This window comes from Erythrolamprus reginae, chromosome 6 (genome assembly GCF_031021105.1).
Source record: "Erythrolamprus reginae isolate rEryReg1 chromosome 6, rEryReg1.hap1, whole genome shotgun sequence".
Lineage (NCBI taxonomy): Eukaryota > Metazoa > Chordata > Lepidosauria > Squamata > Dipsadidae > Erythrolamprus > Erythrolamprus reginae.
This window is the reverse complement of record NC_091955.1, coordinates 41,623,943-41,640,503: the sequence shown is the minus strand read 5'-3', so window position 1 is coordinate 41,640,503 and position 16,561 is coordinate 41,623,943. Positions and strand designations below refer to the sequence as shown.

The 16,561-nt window shown below is 44.2% G+C and overlaps 1 protein-coding gene and 1 long non-coding RNA gene across 3 annotated transcripts in view; one reads left to right on the top strand and one right to left on the bottom strand.

Moving 5' to 3' along the window:
• PPM1H (protein phosphatase, Mg2+/Mn2+ dependent 1H) overlaps window positions 1–16,561 on the top strand; it is a 206,473-nt gene that overhangs the window by 158,129 nt on the left and 31,783 nt on the right. The window lies entirely within an intron of this gene.
• LOC139169451 (uncharacterized) overlaps window positions 6,124–16,561 on the bottom strand; it is a 53,794-nt gene continuing 43,356 nt past the window's right edge. Inside the window, exon 3 of the long non-coding RNA XR_011559481.1 lies at window positions 6,124–6,497. This is a non-coding gene — a long non-coding RNA (uncharacterized lncRNA). The remainder of the gene's footprint in view (window positions 6,498–16,561) is intronic.

Sequence of the window (16,561 nt, the reverse complement as noted above, 5' to 3'; positions counted from 1 at the left end):
CTTGGAAACTAGCACAGACGCCGCTTGTGTCTTGGTAGTTCCACCCCTCCGTCCCTCTCTCTCTCTCTTTCGCATACACACACACATGCGCACACAGGCAGACGAGGGAGCAGAGGGGAAAAGCGGGCCAAGCCAGGTGGCTATCAATCATCTTCTTTAAAGGTACTGTTGTCATCCATATTTTCTATTTCCATATTCCTTAATCCATATTTGCCAAGATGTGACTCCAATCTGTCTGTGGTAGAATTATCCAATATATCCTCAGACTTTTCAGATGGTAAATTTGTTCTTTTGCCAATTATATAATGTCTCAATCAGTCAGTTCCCATGTCTCTTCTGTCCAAAATTCCTTTGTTCCAAACCAAAGCTTGATAACATCCTTTCTTCATAAGAATAAACACATAGCAGACACATTCAATTCTTCCAGCCAAAACAAATAAGGTACCATCTGTTGCAAATATAAATCATAGGTCTCCTTGCAATGACTCCTCCAACCAAAAGATGGCAGTCAAGTAACACATTTAAAGGGAGAAGGTGTGGTCATCCACCAAGGCAACACGGTATTTTTCTGCTCCTGCAGGAAATTGCGGAACCCCCACAGTCTGGGGGGGTGCTGATTCTTTTGAATCAGCCCAGAACCTCCCTGAAGGGGAGGGGAAGAAGGGGACCTGGTCTGGTGCCTGTTTTGGGGTTTTTACACACCCCACAGGCGTCGTCCAAAAGCTTCCACCAGCAGTGGAGTGGAAGCAGTTCACTGCCTTTAGCCTTGGAAGACTGCGAACGGAAAATGGGACTGATGAATTGATGTCATCCAGAATGAAAAGGAAAGTAAATTTTGTGCTGGAGGAAGAGAAATGGAGAATTATTGACTGTGACTTGCACTTTGGCCGGAGGAGAGATTTTTTTAAAGAACTGTGTAAAGGAAATTTCTGACTAATTGGGATAAGTGGCTAAACTGAAACCAGAACTTTTAAACTTGCAAATTAAGAAGAATAAGGAAGCGATTCTAAAACCCATATGGATAAAAATTGGACTGTTTGAGGCTTTGAAATTGGATTTAAAAGATTTTTTTTTAAAAGAACTTTAAAAGAATTTTAAAAGAACTCTTAAATAGTTAACTGGAATAATTTTGGCTTAAATGATCTTTAATCGCTGTTTAACAACAAATTGGTGGAGCCATCTGTTGGTCAAAGCTTATGAGAACTTTTATTTATTTGTTAGAGAATTTGTTTTTAAGCACTGGCCTTGAGAAAGAGAATCTATCTGGATTATTGACATTTTTTCTGCAAAGGAGGGCTTGCAAAACCTTCTGACAGCCTGAAAATTGTTTGAACTGTTCTGCAAAATATAATTAGGCTGCTGAGAAGAGCTTGGAACATCTGGAGATACGAGACCTGAGAAAATGGAAATGGAAATTCAAGAGATAAGAGAATTGTGTAAACATTTCTTTGATGACCTCAAAGAATTAAGAGGAATGATGAATGGATTTTTTCAAACTATTAAGGATCTTACAATTGAAGCTAATAGAAAATTACATGATGTGGCAGAATTAAAGGAAACATTTGAAGACGGAAATATAATTATGGATTTGCAGATTGAGGAAACAACAAGCGAACTAAGCAATGATAAGAATTAAATTCTACTAGTTAGTGGACATGATATTAAATACTTTGATTATCAAATTTTGAGTGATGATATAACAAAAATTTTAAAGAATTTCCTAGATATGTAAAGGGCAGATGATCACAGATTTTACTATGAGCACATTGAGACAAGCACAAATATAAATGGGAAAAGATGTGGTCAAAAGCACTGGAATTTCCAGAATAAAAGAAGAATTAAAAATAAAATTGATTGGTTGGGATTAGTAATAAGAGAATAAAAAATGAAAGAGAAAGAAATGGGGATTTAAAATGACTAGAAATAAGTTGAAACTTGGATTTATACAAGAGATTTGGAATTATGAGAAGGGTTGCGATTATGAAATGGTTGATTAGATTTAGATTAATTTCTAATTATTAGCTTCTATTAGATGTCTTATTTAGGATTAGATGTGTGAATTTTATGGAAATTTTAGGTTTATTGACTATATTAAAATAGGTTTAACTGAATTAAATAAAATGTATTAAGTATGCTTAGAAGTTTGGGAAATATTTGATTTGTTGAATATATTAAAATAGGTTCAAACTATTTTAATGAATAGATTAAGGAAATACTGTATTAGGTTGGTTCATTATATTAAAATAAGCTTAACTAGTTTTATTGAAACATACAAATAAAGCAAATTGAATATGATGAGTAAAATTGGAATTTAAGAATAGAGATATTTTTAAAGAAGTATATTAATAAAGCAAGTTGAATTTGATAAGTAAAATTGGCATATAAGAACAGAGGTGGTTTTGAAAGAGTCATAGAAAGGCAATTAATGAACAATAGATGATTTATGGTGTATTTTTAAAAAGTATGAAATTAGTTATATTTTTTCTTTTTTTCCCTTTTTTTCCTTTTTTTAGTATTTTCAATGTTTGTGATTTGATATAGGGGTTTTTAGATTTAAGTAAAATGTGTAAAGAGAAATAGGAGGCACTGGGGCCTATCACTTAATTAGAATGTTAGAAATATAATTTGTCAGTATATATTTGAGGGAACATTAACGAAGAGAGGTAATACATGATGATTGTGATTGCTGGACGACAAGACTAGATTTTAAAAAATTTGCAATAAGGGACAAAAGATTTATAGAGAAATTAATAATTTTATATTATGATTTTAGGGGGGATTATACAAGAGTTACTAACAAAATACTGCATTTTATTGTACTGGAAACAGAAGATATTTGACATTGTACTAAAGTGTATGAAGGAAAAAATAAAAAAATTATACTGAAAAAAAAGTAACACATTTAATAATTCTCTTCATTTAATGCAAAGGAAAATAACTTCATTGAAGGGGGGAATACCTTATTAATCCAAATAAAATTCAAATTCAAAATATTTAAAGCTCTTTGAAGGAAACAAGAACCAATTTTGGACAGCTTGCTGTACTTTTGAAGCTTTCGCTATTCGCCCCATTGCTGAAAAGCTGCTTCCGTTCTGATTTCCAGCTTTTCTGCTTCCATTGGTAAAAAAAACAGAAAAAAAAAGTTTTGAATGTCTTTACAGAAATCCTCACTCACCAACACATCGCTTAATCATTCTTCACCTCGCCTACACTTAAAAACATCCTTTTCCCAGGTATTACCGCTCTTCTTCAATCCCTGCATTGCATTGTTTTCCATGGCAGCCTGCCTGACTTTGCGCCACCGCCGGCGCGAGACTAGGCTGATACATCTGGTGGGGTATGCTGACCCCTAACCAGACCTCTGGTAGCATTCGCTGGGTCCCCTTCCCTCCAGGGAGGATCAGAAGAACCAGAACCCCCAGACGGTGGAGATTCAAAGCCCCCTCATGAGAGCGAGGGAGCTTCTTTGGACTTAATTTCCATTCTTTTCCTGGCCTCATTTCGAGTCCCTGCCTTAGACTATACTCCTGTCGTGTCTTCGTGACCTCCTTATTCTCAGTGGCCTCACTACCACCAATATGGGCGGCAAGACTGATAATCCAGCAGGGAAGGAGCCATCCACATCTGCTGCCCCTAAGTAGGCCAATTCTAAGGGTCATTCTTCCTCCAAGGGGAAGGCCAAGGCGTCTGGGTTGTTCTCATCTTAAAAACTCTGAGAGGAGGCTTTGGGTCTTGGAAAAGCAATTAGAGAAGGCTCAGAAACAGGCTGCCTCCCCCATCACCACAGACTGCCAACCTGCAGGTGACTACTGGGACTGGGACTGGGATTCCCAGTCCCAGTCCCAGTAGGCAAATAAAGGCAAATAAAGGAGCAAACCACCAGTGAAGAAAATAAGAGCCTGCCTGTGGTTTATGTACCTATAGTCCTCGACTTATAACAGTTCATTTAGTGATTCTTCAATATTACAACACCAGTGGAAAAAGTGACTGTTTTTCACACAACCTTTGCAGCATCCATTCTTTTCCTGGCCTCATTTCGAGTCCCTGCTTTAGACTATACTCCTGTTGTGTCTTCGTGGCCTCCTTATTCTCAGTTGCCTCACTACCACCAATATGGGTGGCAAGACTGATCATCCAGCAGGGGAGGAGCCATCCACATCTGCTGCCCCTAAGTAGGCCAATTCTAAGAGTCATTCTTCCTCCAAGGGGAAGGCCAAGGCGTCTGGGTTGTTCTCATCTTAAAAACTGTGAGAGGAGGCTTTGGGTCTTGGAAAAGCAATTAGAGAAGGCTCAGAAACAGGCTGCCTCCCCATCACCACAGACTGCCAACCTGCAGGTGACTACAGGGACTGGGATTGAGGTGGATTGGTCTCCTGAACATCCGTAAGTGGTTCAGGTCATGGCTCTTGAGGAGTTCTCTTGCAAGGGATCCCAGCCTGTAGGGTCATTCTTCCCCAGGCTCTCATCCTATCCCCTTCAAGGGCACCTATTTTGGCAACCTTCAACCCCACAGCGGTGGGGTTCCATCCGGGGATGGATGCCTAGCAACATCTTCCGCCTGAGTTGCAGGACATGATTGCCATTGCCTTTTAACAGGGCATTGCTATCAACCTACAACAAAAGTCTCCTTGCCCAACAGTTCCTGCCTCTATGCAGGGAGATTGGTAGCAGGTTGGAGACACTTACTCCTGCCACTCTTCCAAGCTCGGTGAGGCCTCTCTACAAGTGAAGGATCAATGAAGAGTTGTGTGATGATGAAGGCCTGATTCCAGACCAGCTGGCCTTCTTCAATCCGACCTTCTTCAAGAGACTGCTGCACAAAGCCAAACTGGGCATAGCTGCCAAGTCTTCTGAACACTGTGAGTATTGTCCTTGCTGCCAGGTTGTTTTCTGAGCCAGAGAGAGAGAAAAAAACTGACTTTTACCATAATCAAAGCTCTTTATCAAGAGGAGCCATCCTTCTGCTGCTACTGGCCTGACCTCAGCAGAACGCAAGTTCTATTAGTTTGGCCCAGAGATTGAAGAACTTTTGTAGCTTCCCACAGTGAACACTCTTGTCGCCAATTTTGTGTCCTCGGCTGTTTTACCATCAAAGGTATTGGAGGGCCTTAAGCCTGATGACTGGAAGATCAAGTCTATGCTCCAAAAGTCCAAACAAGTGGCCACTTGGTCAGTGAGAGAAGCCATGGCTGCATCCTTCTTTAATTGCACTTCCTTCATGTGGATTAGAGAGATGAAGTCTAGATTGGGTACAGAGGATTGTCGACTCCACCAGGATTTAAATAGGTTGATGGCGGCGGCTGAGTTTTCCACTGATATGACACTCAATTCAGCCAAATTCACATCCCATACCACAGTAGCTCATGTCACATCTCGTTCCATGCTGTGGCTATGCAATTGGCCATGGGGGAATCACTTATTTGGCAAATCCCTTGACCCTATTCTGGTGGAGGATAGAGACAAACACAAGGTTCCTCCCAGAATACATACAGTAGATGGGCAAATAGGTGCTCAGCTCAATTTTTTAGTAGGCTGCCCTTTTAGCCCAAGTCGTCCTTTGGGGATCTCCAACTCCAGAGGCTGTACTAGCAGGGGACTGACAGACAGGAAAGATCCACTGCCAGGGACAGGGGCAGAACATTTTCCCAGACGGGTCTCAGAGGCTTAGGAGATCCAAATGACTCTGGAGAGGCACTTCCCATTGAGGGCAGGCTTCAACAATTTGTCGTCCAATGGGAGCTAATATCTTTGGACACCTCGGCCTTACAAACCATAAAATTCAGCCTCATGATAGAATTTGGTGCCCAATCCACCCAGCTGGTTTATCTGGTGTTCCATTTCGCCTGATACCTCCAAATGTGCACTGATGGAATTAGAGATCCGCCACCTTCTCAATATTGTAGCCATAGAGAGGGTGCCCCCGGGACAGGAGAGGCTAGGATTCTATTCTGTCCTCTTCCTAGTCCCCAAGAGCTCAGGGAGATGGAGGGCCATTCTCAATTTGAAACAGCTCAATATATACATCACATACAAGTGCTTCAAAATGCAATCACTCAAGTCCATCTTGGGTTGCATAGCGTCAAGGCTGCCAGTCAGAATTCAGACAAATAAAACTCAGAGTCCTTTTGTTAAGGTTCAAAGTGAATTTATCAAAACCAGAACTTGAAGCATCGAAAGCAAAGCAAAGTCTGAGGGAAAATGGTGCGTTACACACATATCAAAAAAACCCTATCCACCCCCTGTTGGGCATTTGCCCAGTCTCCAGTGTCCAGATGCATCAGGTGCCCCGACGTTGCTCCTCCTGTCACATTTCAGGAGTTCCATCTAACGGGCTCCTCCTGGCACTTGGGAAATCGAAAGTTAACTCTCTTCCTGCACACTTCCCAAACCCCCTCCTTGAAACTACCCCTCCCCGTCTCTATGATAACCAAGCGAAAGAATGCAGTAGCACAGCGAAAGTTGACATTCGGCCCCCCTGGAAAAAAGGGACTTCGGTCCTGAAAAAGAAAAGAAAACAAAGAGCACCAATATATACATTTCATCATCAAGGCTTATCAGGGTATTTCATCCTAAAATGATCAATTTCCCTCTGGGCATTCATGTTTTTTTCATCAACCCATTCAGCATGAGACACAGGGAAATGTTTCCAAGCAACCAAATATTGGGTTTTCCCTCTGGTTTTCCTAGAATCCAACACCTCTTTAATCTCAAAATGTTGCTCACCCTCAATGAGTAATGGGGCGGGGGGATCTGGTTGTGGCAGCCACAAATCACTTGTCCGTTCCAGTTTTAGTAAACTTACATGGAAAACCGGGTGTACTTTCCTTAGTTCTTTTGGCAACTCCAACTGAATTCACAACCTGTACAATTGGAAAGGTCCCACATACTTAGTTCTCAATTTCTTCGACTGTTGCGTGGTCCTCAAGAACTTAGTTGAAAGATAAACCCTATCCCCCGCCCTATAATCCACTGCGGCCATCCTTTTCTTATCAGCCTGGGCCTCATGGGTATGTTGAGCCTCATCCAGTGCCTTCCGCGCTACGGGCCAGACTGCCTTAAGTTGAATAACCCAATCCTTTAAAGATGGGTGATGAAACTCATCCTGGCGTAATTCGGGGATTGGTACAAATACCTGTCCACTTACCAATTTAAAAGGAGTGAACCCTGTACTACTATGTAGTGAATTGTTATAGGCCATCTCTGCGAACGGTAAGAGATCATTCCAGTTATCTTGTTGATAATTCAAATAACACCTAAGGTATTGCTCTAGTACGGAGTTAGCCCTCTCACACCACCCCATTGGTTTGAGGGTGATGGCTCGAACTCAGGCCCTGTTTTGTACCCAGCAATCCTAAAAACTATTTCCAAAATTTAGAGGTAAATTGTACTCCTCGGTCCGATATGATTCACTCAAGAACTCCGTGCAGACGATATACATGTATAAACAATTTTGCCAGTGACCTGGAAGTGGGGATTTTGGGGCATGCCACAAAGTGAACCTGTTTGGAAAAAATATTCCCTGGGGATTTTTCCTTCACCTGCAATTTTCTCCACTGGGGGGGGGGGGCTTCCTCCCCAGTTCTGTTAGCACAAACCCCAGTTCCTCCTTTCCTTTGTAGGTGATAATGACCACCCCGGTACGCCAGTTAATTCCGGGGTTCCATTCCTGCAACCAGGGTAGCCCCAAAATAACTGCACTATCAGGCAAAGGACCCACAATAAATTGTATAGTCTCTTGGTGGGAGCCCATTGTCATAATGAGAGCTCCTGTCTCATGGGTGGCCGGTTTACCCCCCGCCATGGATCCATCCAATTGGCCATTTTCCCTCAGACTTTGCTTAATGTGGCAATTTGTCAGCTTCCCTTTCGCTGAAAACCGTTTTCAAATCCCAATATTCCCTGGGGATTTTTCCTTCACCTGCAATTTTCTCCACAGGGGGGGGGGGCTTCCTCCCCAGTTCTGCTAGCACAAACCCCAGTTCCTCCATTCCTTTGTAGGTGATAGTGACCGCCCCAGTACGCCAGTTATCTTGTTGATAATTCAAATAACACCTAAGGTATTGCTCTAGTACGGAGTTAGCCCTCTCACACCACCCCATTGGTTTGAGGGTGATGGCTCGAACTCAGGCCCTGTTTTGTACCCAGCAATCCTAAAAACTCTTTCCAAAATTTAGAGGTAAATTGTACTCCTCGGTCCGATATGATTCACTCAGGAACTCCGTGCAGACGATATACATGTATAAACAATTTTGCCAGTGACCTGGAAGTGGGGATTTTGGGGCATGCCACAAAGTGAACCTGTTTGGAAAAAATATTCCCTGGGGATTTTTCCTTCACCTGCAATTTTCTCCACTGGGGGGGGGGGGGCTTCCTCCCCAGTTCTGTTAGCACAAACCCCAGTTCCTCCTTTCCTTTGTAGGTGATAATGACCACCCCGGTACGCCAGTTAATTCCGGGGTTCCATTCCTGCAACCAGGGTAGCCCCAAAATAACTGCACTATCAGGCAAAGGACCCACAATAAATTGTATAGTCTCTTGGTGGGATCCCATTGTCATAATGAGAGCTCCTGTCTCATGGGTGGCCGGTTTACCCCCCGCCATGGATCCATCCAATTGGCCATTTTCCCTCAGACTTTGCTTAATGTGGCAATTTGTCAGCTTCCCTTTCGCTGAAAACCGTTTTCAAATCCCAATATTCCCTGGGGATTTTTCCTTCACCTGCAATTTTCTCCACAGGGGGGGGGGGCTTCCTCCCCAGTTCTGCTAGCACAAACCCCAATTCCTCCTTTCCTTTGTAGGTGATAGTGACCGCCCCGGTACGCCAGTTCCATTCCTGCAACCAGGGTAGCCCCAAAATAACTGCACTATCAGGCAAAGGGCCCACAATAAATTATATAGTCTCTTGGTGGGAGCCCATTGTCATCATGAGAGTTCCTGTCTCATGGGTGGCCAGTTTACTCCCCGCCATGGATCCATCCAATTGGCCATTTTCCCCTCAGACTTTGCTTAATGTCAAGGCTGCCAGTCAGAATTCAGACAAATAAAACTCGGAGTCTTTTTGTCAAGGTTCAAAGTGAATTTATCAAAATCAGAACTTGAAGCATCGAAAGCAAAGCAAAGTCTGAGGGAAAATGGCGCGTTACACACATATCAACCCCCCCCCCCCTAATCCACCTCCTGTTGGGCATTTGCCCAATTTCCAGTGTCCAGATGCATCAGGTGCCCCGATGTTGCTCCTCCCATCACATTTCAGGAATTCCATCTAACGGGCTCCTCCTGGCACCTGGGAAATCGAAAGTTAACTCTCCTCCTGCACACTTCCCAAACCCCCTCCTTGAAACTACCCCTCCCCTTCTCTATGACAACCAAGCAAAAGAATGCAGTAGCACAGCGAAGGTTGACACATAGGCACTGAGATTGGCTCACTTCTCCAATGCACTTGCAAGGAGAGTCCAACGTGGGTAATACTCCAGTCTGATTGGTAGGGACTGAGTTTAATTTTAATATTAGGTAGGCACCGCCCCTAACCCTTCAGTCTTAAAAACTCAGTCGGAGTAACAGGGACTCTGAGTTTTTCTTCTCAAAAACTTCAATAGTTTAGAAGCGAATTCGTATATAATTTATTTTAACATTATCTGTTTTTTATTACAGGATGAAGATCGACCGATACAGGCCCCTCCTTAGAAGCTCAGGGTTACTACCCTCAGAGGGTACCACCCTTGGAGCTGCTGCTCCCCCCTCCACCCATCGCACAAAAAGGCCGATATTTCTCAGGCCGGAGGGAGCTACTGGGTCACTGACCTTCGCAGTCACACCCGGGAAAAAGGAGACTGTTGCCGCTGGGGGGGGGTCTGCCACCCCCAGCGAATATACCGGGCCACAGCAGGAGGATTCCTAAGACTTTAAAGTCGGTGACGAAAGGGTTGAGTTGGCTCGTGAGGGAACGTTCGGAATCCAAGCCGAGCGAGGGGGAGGTTTTTTAACTTTGGTGCCGTTACCAGGCGGGAAGCCCTCCGTTGCCTTGACAACCAGGCGGCGGCCATTTTGGAGGCTCCGAAATAGGCAGCAGCCCAGGGCTCATTTGGAAACAGCGGAGGTTGCCATAGCAACTAGAAGGCCAGCTTTGTAAAACGCACAAGCACGGAGATTAATTAGAAGGAGGCGGAGAACAGAGCCTCCTTCATATACACGTCATTTAGGCGACAGTGAAATCTGCCCTAGAGACACGCAGGCGTGAGGCACCATCCACCATTCTCCACGAGGCATGTGAATAGAGTGAGAGTTTATCGGTTCCTTTTCACACAAAAAGTCGCAGTGAGTGTTTTAAAAAGGAAAATTATGGCAGATCAAGTGGGGGAGGAAGCTGCAGTCGCAGCTAGACCTACCACCTCGAGGGAGAAGCCTAAATCAGACAAGCCCAAGGCCAAGTCTTCTCAATGCTCCTCTCTTAGAGAGGCAGAAAAAAAGAATTAAGGCACTTGAAAAGCAACTTGAGGCTACCCAAAGACAACTGCTGTCAGTAGCATCACCACCACAAGCTAGCCTCCTTTTGGGACCCATTCCACCACCGGCCTCCCCCAGGATAATTACAGGGGTCGCAGGCTCGGCAACGGATAAGGACTGGTCACCGGACCGCCCTTTCTTACCAGTACCAGAGACATAAAGTCCTCTTAGACAAACTCCCAGCTGGCCTAACATCCCGCCACCCCCACAGGCTTCCTATGTAACGCAGTATGGTCAAATGCCTGCTGCCACATTCAGTCCAACAGCGGCGGGTCTACGCACTTCGTAGGACACATGGCAGAACATTCCCCCAGCCCTGCAGGATATCATTGCCAACACTTATTTGCATGGCCTGGCAACAGGAACATAGCAACATGCAGCAGCTGCTCCACGCCCTAGAGCTAGAGACCCCTGGATTGTGCAAGCCCCTCCATCCTTACCAGAATCTATGGAGGAGGATGTGAGACCAAGACGCAGGAATAGTGATGCGGAGGAAGACCTGTCTGGTGAGGAGGATATCCCAGAACCCCCGGCCTTTACGGGACTTTTTAAACAATCACTGTTTCAGGTCTTACTGAACAAAGCCAAGCAGACCATAGACGAAGCAGGTGAGGGAAAGCAGGCCGGGGCAACACCAACAACTGCCACAACAGGTGGCCTGTTCAAGGTGCACCAGAGGGAGGCAGAACACATCCCCTCATCGGAACTGTTCATAGAGAATGTCAAAAGGCCATGGCTGTACCCAACAGCAGCCCACAGTCCTCCAATAGTGGAGAGAAAATTCTACATGTTCGACCAGGAGATGGAGGCCTTACTGGGTTCTCTGACAGTAGACAAACCGGTGGCCAGCCTCGTGTCCAATGCTTTGGTCCCCTCAGAACTGGCGGACAGCCTGAAGCCCGAGGACAGGAAGATGGAAACCTTAGTGCGGAAAACACACCAGATGGCGGCATGGGCCCTCCACGTGGCTTCCACAGTGTCATTCTTTAATCGTGCCAATACATTATGGATCCAGGAAATGCAGACTAGGGTCAACCCGGAGTATAGCCGTCTACGGCAAGATCTAAACAAAATCTTAGCAGCTGCGGAGTTTTCAGCAGACACCACACTCGATGCAGCAAAGTTCTCTTCCAGAGCCATGGCAGCAGCAGTGTCATCATGAAAAATGATATGGCTTCGAAGCTGGCAGGCAGACACAAAGTCAAAATGGCATCTAGCGGCTGCTCCCTTTCAAGGCGACAAATTATTCGGCCAGTCATTAGAGAAGGTCCTCATTGAGGATAAGGATAAGAAAAAAGTCCTTCCAAGGTCAAACAGACAACCCGACAGACGTTTCACCCCATTTGCCCGTTGACAGCCCTTTCGACCAGAGCCCACCTCGGCCTCCTCCCAGGGCCCGAGGCCCTATTTTCAGGGCTCATATAACCAGGGACAGTACCGTTCAGACAGGTATTTCACGGATTGCAGTAGGGGCTCACAACAAGGACGGCGTTCTTTTAGAGGCGCCAGCCACAGGAGATACAAACATAACAAATTACTCGGCGGACCACTATCCGCTCGGGGGCAGGCTGCAGAATTTCACAAGCTCCTGGGAAATCACATCTTCAGACGCATGGGTGATATCCACTGTCTCCCAAGGGCTGAAAATCGAATATTCTCGACTACCTCCAAACCCACTGGCTACAAACCACCTGAAAAGGGAATTATTATGTCAGGAAGTCAATCACCTACTGGAGATAGAGACAATCGAGGAGGTACCTCCACTGCAACGAGGCAAGGGATTCTATTCAATCATCTATGTGGTCCCCAAGGCTTCAGGGGGATGCAGATTAATTTTGAACCTGCGCCATCTGAACCTCTATGTTCGTTACAAGAGGTTCAAAATGCATTCCCTCCGCTTGATTCTATCCTCCATCCGTCACAGTGATTTTCTTACCTCCATCGACCTCAGGGAAGCATACCTTCATGTGCCCGTCCATCCAACACACAGACAATTCCTCAGGTTTTGCATAGAAGGGGTGCATTACCAATATAAGGCAATGCCGTTTGGCCTATCATCAGTGCCAAGGACTTTTACAAAATTGTTGGACGTTCTCACAGCCAACCTCAGACAACAGTCACTACATCTTATGGCGTAACTAGACGATATAATAGTTCTCTCAAAATCTTCAAACCAGGCCCATCGGGACCTGACTTTAACCATCCAGATGCTTCAATCCCATGGCTTCATGATAAATTTCGACAAGAGTCACTTAACTCCAACCATGCACCTAGCACACCTAGGCACGATTATAGACACAAACCTATGTACAGTTTACCTGTCTCCGGAAAGACAGAGCAATATACGAACTCTACTGGACACATTGAGAATTCACAAGAAGATTCCACTTTCCTTTCTGTCCAAGCTGTTAGGCACACTAGTGTCTTGCATAGACATAGTACCATGGGCCCGACACCATCTGCGTCCAGTTCAGTGGTTTCTTCTACCATTTCAAAAGAAAAAATCCAGTCACACTCACAAAAGGGTGACCCTCACCTCACAACTCAGACGGTCACTTCAATGGTGGACTTCGTCAGCAATTCAACAATGTCCACACTTCCGTGGACACACACCAATTACAATAACAACAGCCGCCAGCCTGACAGGCTGGGGAGCCCACTCGTCGGGACAGGTGGCCGAAGGTCTGTGGACACTTCAAGATCTGCAAGAGGTGAACATCAATTACCTAGAGCTCAAGGCAGTATCCTTAGCTCTACACAGCTTTACACATCTAGACCAAGGACGGGATGTCCTAGTGCTTACGGACAACATGGCAACACGTTCTCACATCAACCACCAGGGGGGCACGAGATCCAGAAGGTTGATGCGGGAATCGGAGGAGCTTTTCAGGTGGGCCGAGGTTCACTTAGCATCCCTCACTGCGGAACACATCTCTGGGCAAGAGAATGTACAAGCGGATTGGCTGAGCCGCTCGATCATAGATCCGGCGGAATGGCGACTAGAACCGAGAATTTTCCAGGAAATAACCCGTCGGTTCGGTCAGCCGGTGGTCGACCTATTTGCCACAACCACGAACACGCAACTTCAGCGATTCTTCTCCCGCTTCCCCTCGCTGGGTGCGAAGGGAGTAAATGCACTACGCCACCCGTGGCCCCGAGGACTGCTTTATGCCTTTCCACCAACATGCATAATTCCGAAGGTAATCAGGAAGATCCTCTCGGATCTCGCTTGAGACGTCAACGGATACCTGACACAGTCATCGCTACCATGCAGGCAGCTCGTAGGCCATCAACCAGATGCATTTATCAAACCCTCTGGTCGGCCTTTTGTAAATTTTGTCAACATCAGGGAGTTGACCCACAAACAGCTTCTCCGCTCACGGTTTTGATCTTCCTTCACACAGGCCTGGATAAAGGGCTCACCCCAAACACCCTGTGCAGACATGTAGCAGCTTTATGCACCATACTCGGTCAGGACTATTACCGCCCTCTAACGCACCATCCTTGGATTAAGGATTTTTTGAGAGGGGCCTCTAATGTTCGGCCTCCGACTATACATAGATACCCAACATGGGACCTGCCATTGGTCCTACAAGCGTTGATAGCACCTCCTTTTGAACCTATCAGGTCAATCTCTTTAAGACTTCTTTCAATAAAGACTACCTTCCTGGTAGCGATCACTTTGGCCAGGCATTTGTCGGAGATTTCGGCTTTGTCGGTAAGATCGGACATTTGCCAATTTCATCCGGACCGGGTCGTGTTATGATTAGACCTGGCCTTCGTACCGAAGGTAAACTCCTGGTTCTATAGGGCTCAGGAGGTGGTTCTTCCAGATTTTTGCTCATATGGGACTCATCCTTCTGAGCTGAGGTGGCACAAAATAGATGTGCGCCGAGCTTTGAAAATCTACATCCGAAGGACTCAATCATTTTGGATCTCAGAAGCGTTGTTTGTATCATTTTCCCAAGGTTCTAAGGGAAACAAGGTGTCCTCTCAGACGGTTAGCCGCTGGCTATGTGACTGTATTTCCGAGGCATATAGGGCAAAGGGTCACCAGATTCCCCAGGGAATAACCAGACACTCCACACGTAGCGCAGCCGCCTCGGCAGCCTGGACTGCACAGGCATCCCTCGAAGACATCTGCAGGGCAGCTACGTGGGCGGCGCCATCTACGTTTATTAAACATCGCATAGATTCCTTTGCCTCATCTGAGGCAGCCTTTGGAAGGCGTGTGTTACAAGGGGTTTGCTCTACTACGACGCCCCTGGTCCAGCCTATCCCTCCCTCTATATAAGGCTTGGGCATATCCCTCGTTGGACTCTCCTTGCAAGTGCATTGGAGAAGGACCGTTGAACTTACCTGAACGGTCTTTTCTTTTTCTTTTTTTTTTGAAAAAAAGTTTTATTAATTTTTATCAAAGTTATACAAACTGACATAATGGGAAACTTTTCAAACATTATTTCTCATATTACAAACCACGACCACTCAAGGTTATATAAGAAATATAAAATAAGTCAAAAAGATGTGTATAAAAGTTTTCCCCCATAACAATTACACTAATCTCTTTCCTCCCCCCAACCTCCCCCCCTCCTCGAACTTCCCAGAGTGAAATCAAATTATCAATTCCCTCAAAATCATACATACTTAAATTCTATATTAACTATTATCTCTCCCTAACCCTACTACTTTCACACCCAAATCCATTTAGGCTCTTTATACTAATAAAAAATCCTAAACTATTCATATATTATTTGAAGTTTTTTTGAGTGATATTTAATTTGAATATAATCAATCCATTTTTTCCAGTCCAATATATATTTTTCATTCAAGTGATCCTTCATGTAGGCCGATATCTTCGCCATCTCTGCTAGATTCATGACCTTTATTGTCCATTCTTGAATTGTGGGTAACTCTTCCTTCTTCCAATATTGGGCGATCAAGAGTCTCGCTGCTGTTATTAGATTCAATATCAATTTAGTCTCTGTACTTGTACAGTCTGTGGTAATACCTAATAAGAACAACTGTGGTATAAACTTCAATTTTTTCTTAAGAACATTTTGCATAATCCACCATATTTTTATCCAAAATGCTTTTACTTTTACACATGTCCACCACACATAAAAGTAAGTAGCGTCCATACAATCACATCGCCAGCATTTAGGCTGTATATCAGGATACATACTAGCCAACTTCTTAGGATCCAAGTGCCATCTATAAAGCATTTTATAAAAGTTTTCTCTCAAATTTTGAGCTTGTGTGAATTTAACATTTCTTACCCAAATTACTTCCCATGTATCTAATGTAATCGTTTCCTCTAAATTCTGTGACCATTTTATCATACAATCCTTAATTAATTCTGTTTCGGAGTCTTTTTCTATAAGTATATTATATATTCTTTTTATGTGCTTTGGGCCTTGGTCCTTAATTTGTTTTATTAATTGTCCTTCCTGTTGTTCCATGCCAAGTCTTTGATCCTTTTGCCATCTATCCTTCAACTGAGCATATTGAAACCATGTTTGCACTAATCCTTCTTCTTTTAAATCATTCAAAGATTTTAATTGTAATACTCCATCAGTTAATTTCAATAATTCCTTATATGTTACAACATCTTGCCTTTGTTCTATACTAGTATTCTCTATTGCGTGTCTGGGCACCACCCATATAGGTACTTTATAATCCATTATCCCTTGATATTTTCTCCAGACACGCAACAGAGCATTCCTTAGTACATGGCTCTTGAAAGTCCTGTCCTCCTTTTGATTATAAACCAAATATGCATGCCAGCCATATAACAATTCATACCCTTCTATATTCAACATCATTTCATTAGTTAAATTTACCCAGTCACTTATAGCTACCAAAACTGTTGCATCATAATACAATTTCAAATTAGGCAATTTTAGGCCACCTCTTTCTCTCATATCCTGCATTATTTTCATTTTTATTCTGGGTTTTTTTCCCTTGCCATACATATTTATTAATTCCTCTCCGCCATTCCAACAATTTTGACTCATTTTTAAGTATTGGAATCATTTGAAACAAAAACAAAAATTTAGGT